The sequence below is a fragment of the Phyllobates terribilis genome, unplaced genomic scaffold (genome assembly GCF_046119375.1).
Source record: "Phyllobates terribilis strain yellow unplaced genomic scaffold, ASM4611937v1 Scaffold_538__1_contigs__length_1162401, whole genome shotgun sequence".
NCBI lineage: Eukaryota > Metazoa > Chordata > Amphibia > Anura > Dendrobatidae > Phyllobates > Phyllobates terribilis.
Genome location: NW_027363298.1, coordinates 912,522 through 932,265, shown reverse-complemented (window position 1 = coordinate 932,265; position 19,744 = coordinate 912,522). Strand labels below are relative to the sequence as shown.

Below are 19,744 nucleotides of genomic sequence, written 5' to 3'. Positions count from 1 at the left end.
TTTTTACTTCCTTTTGGATAAACAGACATATTAGGCAAGCATTTTGGAGCTTTCACCTAAATAACTACCGGTGGTGAGATAAGCTGCACAATATAATTGACCTTTCAGTATATTGTTGCACACACACCATCTATTTAGCAAATGCCCTTGTTATCAACAGCAGCCTTTTAAACTCACCTGAGCTAACAGGTATGTGCGCTGGTTACTCTGCTGCGCTTAAAATTTCTTTTTTGGTTTGCTACAATGCCTTTTCTGAAACGTTGTCTCCTTCTGCTGGAACACTGACTTCTTTCATTTAATGCCTGCAGACTATAAAAGAGAACCCAACCCAAAAAGTTTGGTTGATTAGTCTGTGGCATTCTGTTAAACTGTTGCTTATGGCGGTCTCTGTGAGCTTCTCAGTGACATTCAGCCAGCCAGGTATCCTGCCTGCAGTAGATGGAATGTGGCAATGGAACGCTGGCTGCGCGTGTCATAATAGGCTCTGAGCCTTTATATACCTGTGCACAGCAGCAGCCACCTTCAGTCTGCTGCTGGACAGCCAGCAGAAGCAGCAGCAGGAGAGGTATGTAATCAGGAGCCCTCCTGCTAAGGGTAGACAGCTGCTCGTTCCACCCCACCCCCCGCCTTAATTGGTTCTCCTCCCTTCCAACGGTGTTGAGGCGGGTGGGAACAGCAGGGGGTGAAGGTGCTGTGTTTAAAGAGGTGGAGTTATGCAGATCTAAAACGCGTGGATTGCAGCAGCAGCAGCAAGCCGAAAAGTGCAGGCATGTAAGGGATCTAGAGGTTGACAACATGTCTTCTTAAAGGGAGTCCAGGAGCTCATCTCCACAAATGGACTTTTCAGGATCCTTGGGTGGCTCCGTAGTTTGAAACCAATTCTGGTTATCGCTTCTCGGCCTTTTGGCTAAGATCAAGTGTAGTATCTGTTCTTATCAGTTTAATATCTGATACGTCCCCTATCTGGGGACCATATATTAAATGGATTTTTAGAACAGGGAGATGGAAAAAGAGCTTGCTCTGTCCACTCCACGCATTGACCTGGTATTGCAGTATCTCCAGGACCGGTGCACCCCTTCTTTAATGCAGTTTCTAAAATCAGAAAGAATTGAATTCAATGTTTTTTGTTCATTTTGCTTGTTTGTCGGATTTTGGGATGGACTCTTTGGCTTTGCTTTTCTTCTCCTCATTGGATTTTTCATGTTCAAAGTTGCAGAAGCCAGATTACAAGCTCATTTTGGTTCAACTTCAGCAACTGTGCATTGCATTGCCATGTAATGTGATGCAATGCTATCTTTCTAGCTCTCCCTTTTTACTTCCTTTTGGATAAACAGACATATTAGGCAAGCATTTTGGAGCTTTCACCTAAATAACTACAGGTGGTGAGATAAGCTGCACAATATAATTGACCTTTCAGTATATTGTTGCACACACACCATCTATTTAGCAAATGCCCTTGTTATCAACAGCAGCCTTTTAAACTCACCTGAGCTAACAGGTATGTGCGCTGGTTACTCTGCTGCGCTTAAAATTTCTTTTTTGGTTTGCTACAATGCCTTTTCTGAAACGTTGTCTCCTTCTGCTGGAAAACTGACTTCTTTCATTTAATGCCTGCAGACTATAAAAGAGAACCCAACCCAAAAAGTTTGGTTGATTAGTCTGTGGCATTCTGTTAAACTGTTGCTTATGGCGGTCTCTGTGAGCTTCTCAGCGACATTCAGCCAGCCAGGTATCCTGCCTGCAGTAGATGGTATGTGGCAATGGAACGCTGGCTGCGCGTGTCATAATAGGCTCTGAGCCTTTATATACCTGTGCACAGCAGCAGCCACCTTCAGTCTGCTGCTGGACAGCCAGCAGCAGCAGCAGCAGGAGAGGTATGTAATCAGGAGCCCTCCTGCTAAGGGTAGACAGCTGCTCGTTCCACCCCACCCCCCGCCTTAATTGGTTCTCCTCCCTTCCAACGGTGTTGAGGCGGGTGGGAACAGCAGGGGGTGAAGGTGCTGTGTTTAAAGAGGTGGAGTTATGCAGATCTAAAACGCGTGGATTGCAGCAGCAGCAAGCCGAAAAGTGCAGGCATGTAAGGGATCTAGAGGTTGACAACATGTCTTCTTAACGGGAGTCCAGGAGCTCATCTCCACAAATGGACTTTTCAGGATCCTTGGGTGGCTCCGTAGTTTGAAACCAATTCTGGTTATCGCTTCTCGGCCTTTTGGCTAAGATCAAGTGTAGTATCTGTTCTTATCAGTTTAATATCTGATACGTCCCCTATCTGGTGACCATATATTAAATGGATTTTTAGAACAGGGAGATGGAAAAAGAGCTTGCTCTGTCCACTCCACGCATTGACCTGGTATTGCAGTATCTCCAGGACCGGTGCACCCCTTCTTTAATGCAGTTTCTAAAATCAGAAAGAATTGAATTCAATGTTTTTTGTTCATTTTGCTTGTTTGTCGGATTTTGGGATGGACTCTTTGGCTTTGCTTTTCTTCTCCTCATTGGATTTTTCATGTTCAAAGTTGCAGAAGCCAGGTTACAAGCTCATTTTGGTTCAACTTCAGCAACTTTGCATTGCATTGCCATGTAATGTGATGCAATGCTATCTTTCTAGCTCTCCCTTTTTACTTCCTTTTGGATAAACAGACATATTAGGCAAGCATTTTGGAGCTTTCACCTAAATAACTACAGGTGGTGAGATAAGCTGCACAATATAATTGACCTTTCAGTATATTGTTGCACACACACCATCTATTTAGCAAATGCCCTTGTTATCAACAGCAGCCTTTTAAACTCACCTGAGCTAACAGGTATGTGCGCTGGTTACTCTGCTGCGCTTAAAATTTCTTTTTTGGTTTGCTACAATGCCTTTTCTGAAACGTTGTCTCCTTCTGCTGGAACACTGACTTCTTATATTTAATGCCTGCAGACTATAAAAGAGAACCCAACCCAAAAAGTTTGGTTGATTAGTCTGTGGCATTCTGTTAAACTGTTGCTTATGGCGGTCTCTGTGAGCTTCTCAGCGACATTCAGCCAGCCAGGTATCCTGCCTGCAGTAGATGGAATGTGGCAATGGAACGCTGGCTGCGCGTGTCATAATAGGCTCTGAGCCTTTATATACCTGTTGTAACATACCTGGCGGCGTCCTTGCATAGTGGTCCATCTCCCACTGTGCATGAGCGCGCACTTGATCTCCTGTCCAGAATGTCTCTCTGGCTTCCCTCCATGCTGTCTGTTTGTGTCTGTTTCTGCTGCTTAAGGGCGGCGCCCGATCACTTCCTGCTTTTTTGTACCTGCTGTGGGTCACACCTCTTGTACGTCCTCAGCCTATTGCTGTCTGTCACCTGGTATATAGCTCAGCTGCGCCCATCTATCCCTGCCTGAGCATAGTGTTTCTTTCAGTGTGTGCTTGCTCTCTGAAGGTGCCAGGTCCCGTTCTGTGTTCTCTTGTCTGCCTATCCTGGAGGCTGTATTTCCAGGCCTGTCTGAACATGCTCCTAGCCTGTTCCTCCTGCCTTCTAGGGGCCGATTACCTAGACCTGTTCCTGTATCTTGTCTGACCTGTCTGAACACGCTCCTAGCCTGTTCCTCCTGCCTTCTAGGGGCCGATTACCTAGACCTGTTCCTGTATCTTGTCTGACCTGTCTGAACACGCTTCTAGCCTGTTCCTCTCGCCTTCTAGGGGCTGATTACCTAGACCCGCTCCTGTATCTTGTCTGTCCTGTCTGAACACGCTCCTTGCCTGTTCGTCCTGCCTCTCTGGGGGCCGTATTCCCAGACCCGCTCCTGTATCCTGCTGCAGTGTCGGTCTCCTCCGTACACTCAGTTCCAGTCTGAACTCTCTCCTATCCTTTACCTGTTTTGCCTCTATGTCCGTTCCCTTCCTTTTTCTGCAGAGTCTGAACTCGTACCTAACTCCTGCTTGTTGTCTCTGTACTCCCGTTTGTGAGTTTGTGGTCCACTCGCTACTTCACTGCAAGTACCCTGTGGGTGTCTGGCTCTGCCTTTCCCTTCCTGTCTGTTCCGTGTGAACAGAGCCCTGTCCCCCCTACTCAGCCTAGCCTGCTCTGACTCCTTTGCTCACCGCTCCGGCGGTTCTAGCCTGCTCTGACTCCTTTGCTCACCGCTCCAGCGGTTCTAGCCTGCTCTGACTCCTTTGCTCACCGCTCCGGCGGTTCTAGTCTGCTCTGACTCCTTTGCTTACCGCTCCGGCGGTTCTAGCCTGCTCTGACTCCTTGCTCACTGCTCCGGCAGTCCTGTCCTGCCCTGCTTCTTCCCGCTGCTCCGGCAGTCCTGTCCTGCCCTGCTTCTGCCCGCTGCTCCGGCAGTCCTGTCCTGCCCTGCTTCTGCCCGCTGCTCCGGCAGTCCTGTCCTGCCCTGCTTCTGCCCGCTGCTCCGGCAGTCCTGTCCTGCCCTGCTTCTGCCCGCTGCTCCGGCAGTCCTGTCCTGCCCTGCTTCTGCCCGCTGCTCCGGCAGTCCTGTCCTGCCCTGCTTCTGCCCGCTGCTCCGGCAGTCCTGTCCTGCTCTGTTCTTGCCCACCGCTTCGGGCGTTCCCTCTCTGCTGTGGTTGTCTACCGCATCTGCGGTTCTGTGACCCAGTCTGTACTGGGTCTTAACCTTTCTGTGCTCCAGCCCGTCCTTTCGGCCAGTACCTCCCTGCCTGCATACTCGCCTGTATCCACCCATCTGCATACCTGCCGTGTTTGCTTATATCCACCAGTCTGTGCCAGCCTAACCTGCCTGTTCCTGAGTCCCAGTGTGTACTGGGTCCTATCCCGCCTGTGTTCCTACCTGCTAGTGCCTCCCTGTCTGCACTCTAGCTGTGCTTGCCTGTACCCCTCTACCTGTATTGTTCCTGAGTCCCAGTGTGTACTGGGTCCTATCCCGCCTGTGTTCCTACCTGCTAGTGCCTCCCTGTCTGCACTCTAGCTGCGCTTGCCTTTACCCGCCTGCCTGCATACCAGTCGTGCCTGCCTATACCCTCCAGTCTGTGCGCCAGCCTAACCAGCCTGATCCAGTAATCCCTGTGTGGGTCAACCCCCGTGTCCGGAGTTTGACCTGGAGTAGCACCTGGTCCCTCTGCCCGGTTTCTCCCTGGTGCACTGGCGTCGTATGCCGTCGTGCCATCTTGGTCGGATCGGCCAGATACTTAGTCACGCCCCTCCAGGCACTCTCCGGTTCATGGTCCAGTGGAATCACTACAATCACACGCACACGCCGCTCAGCCCGGGCGTGTGCATAACAGCATGCTCAGGCCATGGTTCCCGTTGAGCCCCACGGCCTTCGCTCTCTGAGAAGTTTTCCAGCGAATACATGCATTAAAATAAATAAATAAATATTTTTTTTTCCCTTAGCTGAGTTCCAGGCGAATTACGCACCGTCCAGATGGATCTATCAGCTCTCGTTCCTGCGGATCCGCCACGTTACTATGGGGATCCAAGACAGTGTCGTGCATTTGTGGAGCAATGCATGCTACACTTTAAGGCCTACCCTCTCTATTTTCCTTCCGATTGGGCTAAAGTGGCCTTTATGATTGACTACCTAGCGGGTGATGCCTTGAAATGGGTCACCCCCCTATGGGAAGCATGGGATCCTGTCGTCCTTGACCTGCAGGCCTTCCTGGTGGCCTTTCGTATGGTCTTCGAGGACCCTAACCCTGAAGCCCCTGCTGAAGCTTCACTTCCCAATATCCCGGAGCAGCCCCGACGGGTAATGTGTGTGGGTAGCGCAATAGTCCTCCAGCCCAATGAGACTACTGCCCACCCAGAATCCTCACAGGGTGACTACGCTTTCCGGAATACTTCTCCCAACCTCAAGAGGCAGTCCAGACGTGCTAGACATAGAGGCAAGCCGTCACGCCAGGGTCTGTCCTCCCTGAGACCTCCTGACCCCAACCTTGAAGTCCCTACTGAAGCTTCATCTCCCTGTATCCCGGAGAAGCCCCAACGGGTAATGTGCGTGGGTAGTGCACCAGTTCTCCTGCCCGAAGAGACTTCTGCCCATCCAGACTCCACACAGGAGAACTTCCTGCACCCGGCATCAGATGCTTCACCCACTTTAACCGGTGTGCATGTCCAAGGATGCTCCAAAGCTGTGGTTACCTCAGAGTCTGTGCACCTCTACTACCTGGTGGAGGACCCCCTGTTGCCTCCTGAATCCTCCGGGATACCACTCGATGACAAATGGAGAGAGACTTCTCTACACCCGGTACTCGATACTTTGTCCGCTTCGTCCTGTGAGCCTGACAATGGGTACCCCAAAGTGGTAGTTACCCCCGAGTCTCTACACCCCTCCGACCAGGCGGAGGACCTCCAGTTGTCTCCCGAACCCTTCGGGGTGCTACCTGGTAGCGAAAGGACAGAGACTCTCCTATACTCTGTACCTGATACCTCGCTCGCTTCGTCCAGTGAGTCCAACCTAGTGTACTCCGAAGCAGAGGTTACTCCCGAGTCTCTACACCCCTCCGACCAGGCGGAGGACCTCCTGTTGTCTCCAGAACCCTTCTGGGTGCCACCTGGTGGTGAATGGACAGAGACTCTCCTATATCCTAGATCTGATACCTCGCTTGCTTCGTCCAGTGAGTCCGACCTAGTGTACTCTGAAGCAGAGGTTACCCGTGAGTCTCTACACCCCTCTGACCAGGCGGAGGACCGCCAGTTGTCTCCAGAACCCTTCGGGGTGCCACCTGGTGGTGAATGGACAGAGACTTTCCTATACTCGGTACCCGATACCTCGCCTGCTTCGTCCAGTGAGTCCGACCTAGTGTACTCTGAAGCAGATGTTTTCTCTGAGCCTCTGCACTCTTCTGACCCGGCGGAGGACCTCCAGTTGTTTCCTGAATCCTCCGGGGTACCACCAGATAACAAAGAGACAGTGACTTTTCCTCATTATGTACCTGATAACCTGTCTATTTCTTCCTGTGAGCTTGACAAGATGTACCTCGAAGCAGAGATTACCCCCAAGTCTCTGTCCCCCTCCAACCCGGTGAAGGACTTCCAGTTGTCTCCTGTACCCTCTGGGGTGCCACCTGAAAATATGTGGAGAGAGACTTCCTTGTGTGCTGTTCCTGGTACTCCACCCGTTTCGTCTGTTGCTGAGGATGGCTGGATAGGAGGTAGCATCCTAGCAAACCAGATGAGATCAGTTTTTCCTGTGGACAGTGGAAGTGATCTCCTTGAAGTGAACGACTGGTCCTCGAATTCCCTGCGGAAGATTCTGGCAGGCCTGAAGAAGAGGGGGCGTAAGGGGGGGGGTACTGTAACATACCTGGCGGCGTCCTTGCATAGTGGTCCATCTCCCACTGTGCAAGAGCGCGCACTTGATCTCCTGTCCAGAATGTCTCTCTGGCTTCCCTCCATGCTGTCTGTTTGTGTCTGTTTCTGCTGCTTAAGGGCGGCGCCCGATCACTTCCTGCTTTTTTGTACCTGCTGTGGGTCACACCTCTTGTGCGTCCTCAGCCTATTGCTGTCTGTCACCTGGTATATAGCTCAGCTGCGCCCATCTATCCCTGCCTGAGCATAGTGTTTCTTTCAGTGTGTGCTTGCTCTCTGAAGGTGCCAGGTCCCGTTCTGTGTTCTCTTGTCTGCCTATCCTGGAGGCTGTATTTCCAGGCCTGTCTGAACATGCTCCTAGCCTGTTCCTCCTGCCTTCTAGGGGCCGATTACCTAGACCTGTTCCTGTATCCTGTCTGACCTGTCTGAACACGCTCCTAGCCTGTTCCTCCTGCCTTCTAGGGGCCGATTACCTAGACCTGTTCCTGTATCTTGTCTGACCTGTCTGAACACGCTTCTAGCCTGTTCCTCTCGCCTTCTAGGGGCTGATTACCTAGACCCGCTCCTGTATCTTGTCTGTCCTGTCTGAACACGCTCCTTGCCTGTTCGTCCTGCCTCTCTGGGGGCCGTATTCCCAGACCCGCTCCTGTATCCTGCTGCAGTGTCGGTCTCCTCCGTACACTCAGTTCCAGTCTGAACTCTCTCCTATCCTTTACTTGTTTTGCCTCTATGTCCGTTCCCTTCCTTTTTCTGCAGAGTCTGAACTCGTACCTAACTCCTGCTTGTTGTCTCTGTACTCCCGTTTGTGAGTTTGTGGTCCACTCGCTACTTCACTGCAAGTACCCTGTGGGTGTCTGGCTCTGCCTTTCCCTTCCTGTCTGTTCCGTGTGAACAGAGCCCTGTCCCCCCTACTCAGCCTAGCCTGCTCTGACTCCTTTGCTCACCGCTCCGGCGGTTCTAGCCTGCTCTGACTCCTTTGCTCACCGCTCCGGCGGTTCTAGCCTGCTCTGACTCCTTTGCTCACCGCTCCGGCGGTTCTAGTCTGCTCTGACTCCTTTGCTTACCGCTCCGGCGGTTCTAGCCTGCTCTGACTCCTTGCTCACTGCTCCGGCAGTCCTGTCCTGCCCTGCTTCTTCCCGCTGCTCCGGCAGTCCTGTCCTGCCCTGCTTCTGCCCGCTGCTCCGGCAGTCCTGTCCTGCCCTGCTTCTGCCCGCTGCTCCGGCAGTCCTGTCCTGCCCTGCTTCTGCCCGCTGCTCCGGCAGTCCTGTCCTGCCCTGCTTCTGCCCGCTGCTCCGGCAGTCCTGTCCTGCCCTGCTTCTGCCCGCTGCTCCGGCAGTCCTGTCCTGCCCTGCTTCTGCCCGCTGCTCCGGCAGTCCTGTCCTGCTCTGTTCTTGCCCACCGCTTCGGGCGTTCCCTCTCTGCTGTGGTTGTCTACCGCATCTGCGGTTCTGTGACCCAGTCTGTACTGGGTCTTAACCTTTCTGTGCTCCAGCCCGTCCTTTCGGCCAGTACCTCCCTGCCTGCATACTCGCCTGTATCCACCCATCTGCATACCTGCCGTGTTTGCTTATATCCACCAGTCTGTGCCAGCCTAACCTGCCTGTTCCTGAGTCCCAGTGTGTACTGGGTCCTATCCCGCCTGTGTTCCTACCTGCTAGTGCCTCCCTGTCTGCACTCTAGCTGTGCTTGCCTGTACCCCTCTACCTGTATTGTTCCTGAGTCCCAGTGTGTACTGGGTCCTATCCCGCCTGTGTTCCTACCTGCTAGTGCCTCCCTGTCTGCACTCTAGCTGCGCTTGCCTTTACCCGCCTGCCTGCATACCAGTCGTGCCTGCCTATACCCTCCAGTCTGTGCGCCAGCCTAACCAGCCTGATCCAGTAATCCCTGTGTGGGTCAACCCCCGTGTCCGGAGTTTGACCTGGAGTAGCACCTGGTCCCTCTGCCCGGTTTCTCCCTGGTGCACTGGCGTCGTATGCCGTCGTGCCATCTTGGTCGGATCGGCCAGATACTTAGTCACGCCCCTCCAGGCACTCTCCGGTTCATGGTCCAGTGGAATCACTACAATCACACGCACACGCCGCTCAGCCCGGGCGTGTGCATAACACCTGTGCACAGCAGCAGCCACCTTCAGTCTGCTGCTGGACAGCCAGCAGCAGCAGCAGCAGGAGAGGTATGTAATCAGGAGCCCTCCTGCTAAGGGTAGACAGCTGCTCGTTCCACTCCACCCCCCGCCTTAATTGGTTCTCCTCCCTTCCAACGGTGTTGAGGCGGGTGGGAACAGCAGGGGGTGAAGGTGCTGTGTTTAAAGAGGTGGAGTTATGCAGATCTAAAACGCGTGGATTGCAGCAGCAGCAAGCCGAAAAGTGCAGGCATGTAAGGGATCTAGAGGTTGACAACATGTCTTCTTAACGGGAGTCCAGGAGCTCATCTCCACAAATGGACTTTTCAGGATCCTTGGGTGGCTCCGTAGTTTGAAACCAATTCTGGTTATCGCTTCTCGGCCTTTTGGCTAAGATCAAGTGTAGTATCTGTTCTTATCAGTTTAATATCTGATACGTCCCCTATCTGGGGACCATATATTAAATGGATTTTTAGAACAGGGAGATGGAAAAAGAGCTTGCTCTGTCCACTCCACGCATTGACCTGGTATTGCAGTATCTCCAGGACCGGTGCACCCCTTCTTTAATGCAGTTTCTAAAATCAGAAAGAATTGAATTCAATGTTTTTTGTTCATTTTGCTTGTTTGTCGGATTTTGGGATGGACTCTTTGGCTTTGCTTTTCTTCTCCTCATTGGATTTTTCATGTTCAAAGTTGCAGAAGCCAGATTACAAGCTCATTTTGGTTCAACTTCAGCAACTGTGCATTGCATTGCCATGTAATGTGATGCAATGCTATCTTTCTAGCTCTCCCTTTTTACTTCCTTTTGGATAAACAGACATATTAGGCAAGCATTTTGGAGCTTTCACCTAAATAACTACAGGTGGTGAGATAAGCTGCACAATATAATTGACCTTTCAGTATATTGTTGCACACACACCATCTATTTAGCAAATGCCCTTGTTATCAACAGCAGCCTTTTAAACTCACCTGAGCTAACAGGTATGTGCGCTGGTTACTCTGCTGCGCTTAAAATTTCTTTTTTGGTTTGCTACAATGCCTTTTCTGAAACGTTGTCTCCTTCTGCTGGAACACTGACTTCTTTCATTTAATGCCTGCAGACTATAAAAGAGAACCCAACCCAAAAAGTTTGGTTGATTAGTCTGTGGCATTCTGTTAAACTGTTGCTTATGGCGGTCTCTGTGAGCTTCTCAGCGACATTCAGCCAGCCAGGTATCCTGCCTGCAGTAGATGGAATGTGGCAATGGAACGCTGGCTGCGCGTGTCATAATAGGCTCTGAGCCTTTATATACCTGTGCACAGCAGCAGCCACCTTCAGTCTGCTGCTGGACAGCCAGCAGCAGCAGCAGCAGGAGAGGTATGTAATCAGGAGCCCTCCTGCTAAGGGTAGACAGCTGCTCGTTCCACCCCACCCCCCGCCTTAATTGGTTCTCCTCCCTTCCAACGGTGTTGAGGCGGGTGGGAACAGCAGGGGGTGAAGGTGCTGTGTTTAAAGAGGTGGAGTTATGCAGATCTAAAACGCGTGGATTGCAGCAGCAGCAAGCCGAAAAGTGCAGGCATGTAAGGGATCTAGAGGTTGACAACATGTCTTCTTAACGGGAGTCCAGGAGCTCATCTCCACAAATGGACTTTTCAGGATCCTTGGGTGGCTCCGTAGTTTGAAACCAATTCTGGTTATCGCTTCTCGGCCTTTTGGCTAAGATCAAGTGCAGTATCTGTTCTTATCAGTTTAATATCTGATACGTCCCCTATCTGGGGACCATATATTAAATGGATTTTTAGAACAGGGAGATGGAAAAAGAGCTTGCTCTGTCCACTCCACGCATTGACCTGGTATTGCAGTATCTCCAGGACCGGTGCACCCCTTCTTTAATGCAGTTTCTAAAATCAGAAAGAATTGAATTCAATGTTTTTTGTTCATTTTGCTTGTTTGTCGGATTTTGGGATGGACTCTTTGGCTTTGCTTTTCTTCTCCTCATTGGATTTTTCATGTTCAAAGTTGCAGAAGCCAGATTACAAGCTCATTTTGGTTCAACTTCAGCAACTGTGCATTGCATTGCCATGTAATGTGATGCAATGCTATCTTTCTAGCTCTCCCTTTTTACTTCCTTTTGGATAAACAGACATATTAGGCAAGCATTTTGGAGCTTTCACCTAAATAACTACAGGTGGTGAGATAAGCTGCACAATATAATTGACCTTTCAGTATATTGTTGCACACACACCATCTATTTAGCAAATGCCCTTGTTATCAACAGCAGCCTTTTAAACTCACCTGAGCTAACAGGTATGTGCGCTGGTTACTCTGCTGCGCTTAAAATTTCTTTTTTGGTTTGCTACAATGCCTTTTCTGAAACATTGTCTCCTTCTGCTGGAACACTGACTTCTTTCATTTAATGCCTGCAGACTATAAAAGAGAACCCAACCCAAAAAGTTTGGTTGATTAGTCTGTGGCATTCTGTTAAACTGTTGCTTATGGCGGTCTCTGTGAGCTTCTCAGCGACATTCAGCCAGCCAGGTATCCTGCCTGCTGTAGATGGAATGTGGCAATGGAACGCTGGCTGCGCGTGTCATAATAGGCTCTGAGCCTTTATATACCTGTGCACAGCAGCAGCCACCTTCAGTCTGCTGCTGGACAGCGATCAGCAGCAGCAGCAGGAGAGGTATGTAATCAGGAGCCCTCCTGCTAAGGGTAGACAGCTGCTCGTTCCACCCCACCCCCCGCCTTAATTGGTTCTCCTCCCTTCCAACGGTGTTGAGGCGGGTGGGAACAGCAGGGGGTGAAGGTGCTGTGTTTAAAGAGGTGGAGTTATGCAGATCTAAAACGCGTGGATTGCAGCAGCAGCAAGCCGAAAAGTGCAGGCATGTAAGGGATCTAGAGGTTGACAACATGTCTTCTTAACGGGAGTCCAGGAGCTCATCTCCACAAATAGACTTTTCAGGATCCTTGGGTGGCTCCGTAGTTTGAAACCAATTCTGGTTATCGCTTCTCGGCCTTTTGGCTAAGATCAAGTGTAGTATCTGTTCTTATCAGTTTAATATCTGATACGTCCCCTATCTGGGGACCATATATTAAATGGATTTTTAGAACAGGGAGATGGAAAAAGAGCTTGCTCTGTCCACTCCACGCATTGACCTGGTATTGCAGTATCTCCAGGACCGGTGCACCCCTTCTTTAATGCAGTTTCTAAAATCAGAAAGAATTGAATTCAATGTTTTTTGTTCATTTTGCTTGTTTGTCGGATTTTGGGATGGACTCTTTGGCTTTGCTTTTCTTCTCCTCATTGGATTTTTCATGTTCAAAGTTGCAGAAGCCAGATTACAAGCTCATTTTGGTTCAACTTCAGCAACTGTGCATTGCATTGCCATGTAATGTGATGCAATGCTATCTTTCTAGCTCTCCCTTTTTACTTCCTTTTGGATAAACAGACATATTAGGCAAGCATTTTGGAGCTTTCACCTAAATAACTACAGGTGGTGAGATAAGCTGCACAATATAATTGACCTTTCAGTATATTGTTGCACACACACCATCTATTTAGCAAATGCCCTTGTTATCAACAGCAGCCTTTTAAACTCACCTGAGCTAACAGGTATGTGCGCTGGTTACTCTGCTGCGCTTAAAATTTCTTTTTTGGTTTGCTACAATGCCTTTTCTGAAACGTTGTCTCCTTCTGCTGGAACACTGACTTCTTTCATTTAATGCCTGCAGACTATAAAAGAGAACCCAACCCAAAAAGTTTGGTTGATTAGTCTGTGGCATTCTGTTAAACTGTTGCTTATGGCGGTCTCTGTGAGCTTCTCAGCGACATTCAGCCAGCCAGGTATCCTGCCTGCAGTAGATGGAATGTGGCAATGGAACGCTGGCTGCGCGTGTCATAATAGGCTCTGAGCCTTTATATACCTGTGCACAGCAGCAGCCACCTTCAGTCTGCTGCTGGACAGCCAGCAGCAGCAGCAGCAGGAGAGGTATGTAATCAGGAGCCCTCCTGCTAAGGGTAGACAGCTGCTCGTTCCACCCCACCCCCCGCCTTAATTGGTTCTCCTCCCTTCCAACGGTGTTGAGGCGGGTGGGAACAGCAGGGGGTGAAGGTGCTGTGTTTAAAGAGGTGGAGTTATGCAGATCTAAAACGCGTGGATTGCAGCAGCAGCAAGCCGAAAAGTGCAGGCATGTAAGGGATCTAGAGGTTGACAACATGTCTTCTTAACGGGAGTCCAGGAGCTCATCTCCACAAATGGACTTTTCAGGATCCTTGGGTGGCTCCGTAGTTTGAAACCAATTCTGGTTATCGCTTCTCGGCCTTTTGGCTAAGATCAAGTGCAGTATCTGTTCTTATCAGTTTAATATCTGATACGTCCCCTATCTGGGGACCATATATTAAATGGATTTTTAGAACAGGGAGATGGAAAAAGAGCTTGCTCTGTCCACTCCACGCATTGACCTGGTATTGCAGTATCTCCAGGACCGGTGCACCCCTTCTTTAATGCAGTTTCTAAAATCAGAAAGAATTGAATTCAATGTTTTTTGTTCATTTTGCTTGTTTGTCGGATTTTGGGATCGACTCTTTGGCTTTGCTTTTCTTCTCCTCATTGGATTTTTCATGTTCAAAGTTGCAGAAGCCAGATTACAAGCTCATTTTGGTTCAACTTCAGCAACTGTGCATTGCATTGCCATGTAATGTGATGCAATGCTATCTTTCTAGCTCTCCCTTTTTACTTCCTTTTGGATAAACAGACATATTAGGCAAGCATTTTGGAGCTTTCACCTAAATAACTACAGGTGGTGAGATAAGCTGCACAATATAATTGACCTTTCAGTATATTGTTGCACACACACCATCTATTTAGCAAATGCCCTTGTTATCAACAGCAGCCTTTTAAACTCACCTGAGCTAACAGGTATGTGCGCTGGTTACTCTGCTGCGCTTAAAATTTCTTTTTTGGTTTGCTACAATGCCTTTTCTGAAACATTGTCTCCTTCTGCTGGAACACTGACTTCTTTCATTTAATGCCTGCAGACTATAAAAGAGAACCCAACCCAAAAAGTTTGGTTGATTAGTCTGTGGCATTCTGTTAAACTGTTGCTTATGGCGGTCTCTGTGAGCTTCTCAGCGATATTCAGCCAGCCAGGTATCCTGCCTGCTGTAGATGGAATGTGGCAATGGAACGCTGGCTGCGCGTGTCATAATAGGCTCTGAGCCTTTATATACCTGTGCACAGCAGCAGCCACCTTCAGTCTGCTGCTGGACAGCGATCAGCAGCAGCAGCAGGAGAGGTATGTAATCAGGAGCCCTCCTGCTAAGGGTAGACAGCTGCTCGTTCCACCCCACCCCCCGCCTTAATTGGTTCTCCTCCCTTCCAACGGTGTTGAGGCGGGTGGGAACAGCAGGGGGTGAAGGTGCTGTGTTTAAAGAGGTGGAGTTATGCAGATCTAAAACGCGTGGATTGCAGCAGCAGCAAGCCGAAAAGTGCAGGCATGTAAGGGATCTAGAGGTTGACAACATGTCTTCTTAACGGGAGTCCAGGAGCTCATCTCCACAAATAGACTTTTCAGGATCCTTGGGTGGCTCCGTAGTTTGAAACCAATTCTGGTTATCGCTTCTCGGCCTTTTGGCTAAGATCAAGTGTAGTATCTGTTCTTATCAGTTTAATATCTGATACGTCCCCTATCTGGGGACCATATATTAAATAGATTTTTAGAACAGGGAGATGGAAAAAGAGCTTGCTCTGTCCACTCCACGCATTGACCTGGTATTGCAGTATCTCCAGGACCGGTGCACCCCTTCTTTAATGCAGTTTCTAAAATCAGAAAGAATTGAATTCAATGTTTTTTGTTCATTTTGCTTGTTTGTCGGATTTTGGGATGGACTCTTTGGCTTTGCTTTTCTTCTCCTCATTGGATTTTTCATGTTCAAAGTTGCAGAAGCCAGATTACAAGCTCATTTTGGTTCAACTTCAGCAACTGTGCATTGCATTGCCATGTAATGTGATGCAATGCTATCTTTCTAGCTCTCCCTTTTTACTTCCTTTTGGATAAACAGACATATTAGGCAAGCATTTTGGAGCTTTCACCTAAATAACTACAGGTGGTGAGATAAGCTGCACAATATAATTGACCTTTCAGTATATTGTTGCACACACACCATCTATTTAGCAAATGCCCTTGTTATCAACAGCAGCCTTTTAAACTCACCTGAGCTAACAGGTATGTGCGCTGGTTACTCTGCTGCGCTTAAAATTTCTTTTTTGGTTTGCTACAATGCCTTTTCTGAAACGTTGTCTCCTTCTGCTGGAACACTGACTTCTTTCATTTAATGCCTGCAGACTATAAAAGAGAACCCAACCCAAAAAGTTTGGTTGATTAGTCTGTGGCATTCTGTTAAACTGTTGCTTATGGCGGTCTCTGTGAGCTTCTCAGCGACATTCAGCCAGCCAGGTATCCTGCCTGCAGTAGATGGAATGTGGCAATGGAACGCTGGCTGCGCGTGTCATAATAGGCTCTGAGCCTTTATATACCTGTGCACAGCAGCAGCCACCTTCAGTCTGCTGCTGGACAGCCAGCAGCAGCAGCAGCAGGAGAGGTATGTAATCAGGAGCCCTCCTGCTAAGGGTAGACAGCTGCTCGTTCCACCCCAACCCCCCGCCTTAATTGGTTCTCCTCCCTTCCAACGGTGTTGAGGCGGGTGGGAACAGCAGGGGGTGAAGGTGCTGTGTTTAAAGAGGTGGAGTTATGCAGATCTAAAACGCGTGGATTGCAGCAGCAGCAAGCCGAAAAGTGCAGGCATGTAAGGGATCTAGAGGTTGACAACATGTCTTCTTAACGGGAGTCCAGGAGCTCATCTCCACAAATGGACTTTTCAGGATCCTTGGGTGGCTCCGTAGTTTGAAACCAATTCTGGTTATCGCTTCTCGGCCTTTTGGCTAAGATCAAGTGTAGTATCTGTTCTTATCAGTTTAATATCTGATACGTCCCCTATCTGGGGACCATATATTAAATGGATTTTTAGAACAGGGAGATGGAAAAAGAGCTTGCTCTGTCCACTCCACGCATTGACCTGGTATTGCAGTATCTCCAGGACCGGTGCACCCCTTCTTTAATGCAGTTTCTAAAATCAGAAAGAATTGAATTCAATGTTTTTTGTTCATTTTGCTTGTTTGTCGGATTTTGGGATGGACTCTTTGGCTTTGCTTTTCTTCTCCTCATTGGATTTTTCATGTTCAAAGTTGCAGAAGCCAGATTACAAGCTCATTTTGGTTCAACTTCAGCAACTGTGCATTGCATTGCCATGTAATGTGATGCAATGCTATCTTTCTAGCTCTCCCTTTTTACTTCCTTTTGGATAAACAGACATATTAGGCAAGCATTTTGGAGCTTTCACCTAAATAACTACAGGTGGTGAGATAAGCTGCACAATATAATTGACCTTTCAGTATATTGTTGCACACACACCATCTATTTAGCAAATGCCCTTGTTATCAACAGCAGCCTTTTAAACTCACCTGAGCTAACAGGTATGTGCGCTGGTTACTCTGCTGCGCTTAAAATTTCTTTTTTGGTTTGCTACAATGCCTTTTCTGAAACGTTGTCTCCTTCTGCTGGAACACTGACTTCTTTCATTTAATGCCTGCAGACTATAAAAGAGAACCCAACCCAAAAAGTTTGGTTGATTAGTCTGTGGCATTCTGTTAAACTGTTGCTTATGGCGGTCTCTGTGAGCTTCTCAGCGACATTCAGCCAGCCAGGTATCCTGCCTGCAGTAGATGGAATGTGGCAATGGAACGCTGGCTGCGCGTGTCATAATAGGCTCTGAGCCTTTATATACCTGTGCACAGCAGCAGCCACCTTCAGTCTGCTGCTGGACAGCCAGCAGCAGCAGCAGCAGGAGAGGTATGTAATCAGGAGCCCTCCTGCTAAGGGTAGACAGCTGCTCGTTCCACCCCACCCCCCGCCTTAATTGGTTCTCCTCCCTTCCAACGGTGTTGAGGCGGGTGGGAACAGCAGGGGGTGAAGGTGCTGTGTTTAAAGAGGTGGAGTTATGCAGATCTAAAACGCGTGGATTGCAGCAGCAGCAAGCCGAAAAGTGCAGGCATGTAAGGGATCTAGAGGTTGACAACATGTCTTCTTAACGGGAGTCCAGGAGCTCATCTCCACAAATGGACTTTTCAGGATCCTTGGGTGGCTCCGTAGTTTGAAACCAATTCTGGTTATCGCTTCTCGGCCTTTTGGCTAAGATCAAGTGTAGTATCTGTTCTTATCAGTTTAATATCTGATACGTCCCCTATCTGGGGACCATATATTAAATGGATTTTTAGAACAGGGAGATGGAAAAAGAGCTTGCTCTGTCCACTCCACGCATTGACCTGGTATTGCAGTATCTCCAGGACCGGTGCACCCCTTCTTTAATGCAGTTTCTAAAATCAGAAAGAATTGAATTCAATGTTTTTTGTTCATTTTGCTTGTTTGTCGGATTTTGGGATGGACTCTTTGGCTTTGCTTTTCTTCTCCTCATTGGATTTTTCATGTTCAAAGTTGCAGAAGCCAGATTACAAGCTCATTTTGGTTCAACTTCAGCAACTGTGCATTGCATTGCCATGTAATGTGATGCAATGCTATCTTTCTAGCTCTCCCTTTTTACTTCCTTTTGGATAAACAGACATATTAGGCAAGCATTTTGGAGCTTTCACCTAAATAACTACAGGTGGTGAGATAAGCTGCACAATATAATTGACCTTTCAGTATATTGTTGCACACACACCATCTATTTAGCAAATGCCCTTGTTATCAACAGCAGCCTTTTAAACTCACCTGAGCTAACAGGTATGTGCGCTGGTTACTCTGCTGCGCTTAAAATTTCTTTTTTGGTTTGCTACAATGCCTTTTCTGAAACGTTGTCTCCTTCTGCTGGAACACTGACTTCTTTCATTTAATGCCTGCAGAATATAAAAGAGAACCCAACCCAAAAAGTTTGGTTGATTAGTCTGTGGCATTCTGTTAAACTGTTGCTTATGGCGGTCTCTGTGAGCTTCTCAGCGACATTCAGCCAGCCAGGTATCCTGCCTGCAGTAGATGGAATGTGGCAATGGAACGCTGGCTGCGCGTGTCATAATAGGCTCTGAGCCTTTATATACCTGTGCACAGCAGCAGCCACCTTCAGTCTGCTGCTGGACAGCCAACAGCAGCAGCAGGAGAGGTATGTAATCAGGAGCCCTCCTGCTAAGGGTAGACAGCTGCTCGTTCCACCCCACCCCCCGCCTTAATTGGTTCTCCTCCCTTCCAACGGTGTTGAGGCGGGTGGGAACAGCAGGGGGTGAAGGTGCTGTGTTTAAAGAGGTGGAGTTATGCAGATCTAAAACGCGTGGATTGCAGCAGCAGCAAGCCGAAAAGTGCAGGCATGTAAGGGATCTAGAGGTTGACAACATGTCTTCTTAACGGGAGTCCAGGAGCTCATCTCCACAAATGGACTTTTCAGGATCCTTGGGTGGCTCCGTAGTTTGAAACCAATTCTGGTTATCGCTTCTCGGCCTTTTGGCTAAGATCAAGTGTAGTATCTGTTCTTATCAGTTTAATATCTGATACGTCCCCTATCTGGGGACCATATATTAAATGGATTTTTAGAACAGGGAGATGGAAAAAGAGCTTGCTCTGTCCACTCCACGCATTGACCTGGTATTGCAGTATCTCCAGGACCGGTGCACCCCTTCTTTAATGCAGTTTCTAAAATCAGAAAGAATTGAATTCAATGTTTTTTGTTCATTTTGCTTGTTTGTCGGATTTTGGGATGGACTCTTTGGCTTTGCTTTTCTTCTCCTCATTGGATTTTTCATGTTCAAAGTTGCAGAAGCCAGATTACAAGCTCATTTTGGTTCAACTTCAGCAACTGTGCATTGCATTGCCATGTAATGTGATGCAATGCTATCTTTCTAGCTCTCCCTTTTTACTTCCTTTTGGATAAACAGACATATTAGGCAAGCATTTTGGAGCTTTCACCTAAATAACTACAGGTGGTGAGATAAGCTGCACAATATAATTGACCTTTCAGTATATTGTTGCACACACACCATCTATTTAGCAAATGCCCTTGTTATCAACAGCAGCCTTTTAAACTCACCTGAGCTAACAGGTATGTGCGCTGGTTACTCTGCTGCGCTTAAAATTTCTTTTTTGGTTTGCTACAATGCCTTTTCTGAAACGTTGTCTCCTTCTGCTGGAACACTGACTTCTTTCATTTAATGCCTGCAGACTATAAAAGAGAACCCAACCCAAAAAGTTTGGTTGATTAGTCTGTGGCATTCTGTTAAACTGTTGCTTATGGCGGTCTCTGTGAGCTTCTCAGCGACATTCAGCCAGCCAGGCATCCTG

At 48.5% G+C, this 19,744-nt stretch overlaps 10 non-coding genes across 10 annotated transcripts; all 10 read left to right on the top strand.

Moving 5' to 3' along the window:
• Positions 1-887: 887 nt before the first annotated feature.
• On the top strand, positions 888-1,078 carry LOC141232337 (U2 spliceosomal RNA). Its single transcript, XR_012298591.1, has one exon. It is a non-coding gene; the product is annotated as a U2 spliceosomal RNA (small nuclear RNA).
• Positions 1,079-2,193: 1,115 nt separating this feature from the next.
• LOC141231758 (U2 spliceosomal RNA) lies at positions 2,194-2,384 on the top strand. Its single transcript, XR_012298068.1, has one exon. It is a non-coding gene; the product is annotated as a U2 spliceosomal RNA (small nuclear RNA).
• Positions 2,385-9,754: 7,370 nt separating this feature from the next.
• Positions 9,755-9,945, top strand: LOC141232335 (U2 spliceosomal RNA). Its single transcript, XR_012298589.1, has one exon. It is a non-coding gene; the product is annotated as a U2 spliceosomal RNA (small nuclear RNA).
• A 1,115-nt stretch (positions 9,946-11,060) lies between these two features.
• On the top strand, positions 11,061-11,251 carry LOC141231747 (U2 spliceosomal RNA). The gene has a single exon (XR_012298058.1). It is a non-coding gene; the product is annotated as a U2 spliceosomal RNA (small nuclear RNA).
• Positions 11,252-12,366: 1,115 nt separating this feature from the next.
• Positions 12,367-12,557, top strand: LOC141232334 (U2 spliceosomal RNA). Its single transcript, XR_012298588.1, has one exon. It is a non-coding gene; the product is annotated as a U2 spliceosomal RNA (small nuclear RNA).
• Positions 12,558-13,672: 1,115 nt separating this feature from the next.
• LOC141231746 (U2 spliceosomal RNA) lies at positions 13,673-13,863 on the top strand. Its single transcript, XR_012298057.1, has one exon. It is a non-coding gene; the product is annotated as a U2 spliceosomal RNA (small nuclear RNA).
• A 1,115-nt stretch (positions 13,864-14,978) lies between these two features.
• LOC141231907 (U2 spliceosomal RNA) lies at positions 14,979-15,169 on the top strand. Its single transcript, XR_012298177.1, has one exon. It is a non-coding gene; the product is annotated as a U2 spliceosomal RNA (small nuclear RNA).
• A 1,116-nt stretch (positions 15,170-16,285) lies between these two features.
• LOC141232333 (U2 spliceosomal RNA) lies at positions 16,286-16,476 on the top strand. Its single transcript, XR_012298587.1, has one exon. It is a non-coding gene; the product is annotated as a U2 spliceosomal RNA (small nuclear RNA).
• A 1,115-nt stretch (positions 16,477-17,591) lies between these two features.
• On the top strand, positions 17,592-17,782 carry LOC141232332 (U2 spliceosomal RNA). Its single transcript, XR_012298586.1, has one exon. It is a non-coding gene; the product is annotated as a U2 spliceosomal RNA (small nuclear RNA).
• Positions 17,783-18,894: 1,112 nt separating this feature from the next.
• LOC141232331 (U2 spliceosomal RNA) lies at positions 18,895-19,085 on the top strand. The gene has a single exon (XR_012298585.1). It is a non-coding gene; the product is annotated as a U2 spliceosomal RNA (small nuclear RNA).
• Positions 19,086-19,744: the final 659 nt, after the last annotated feature.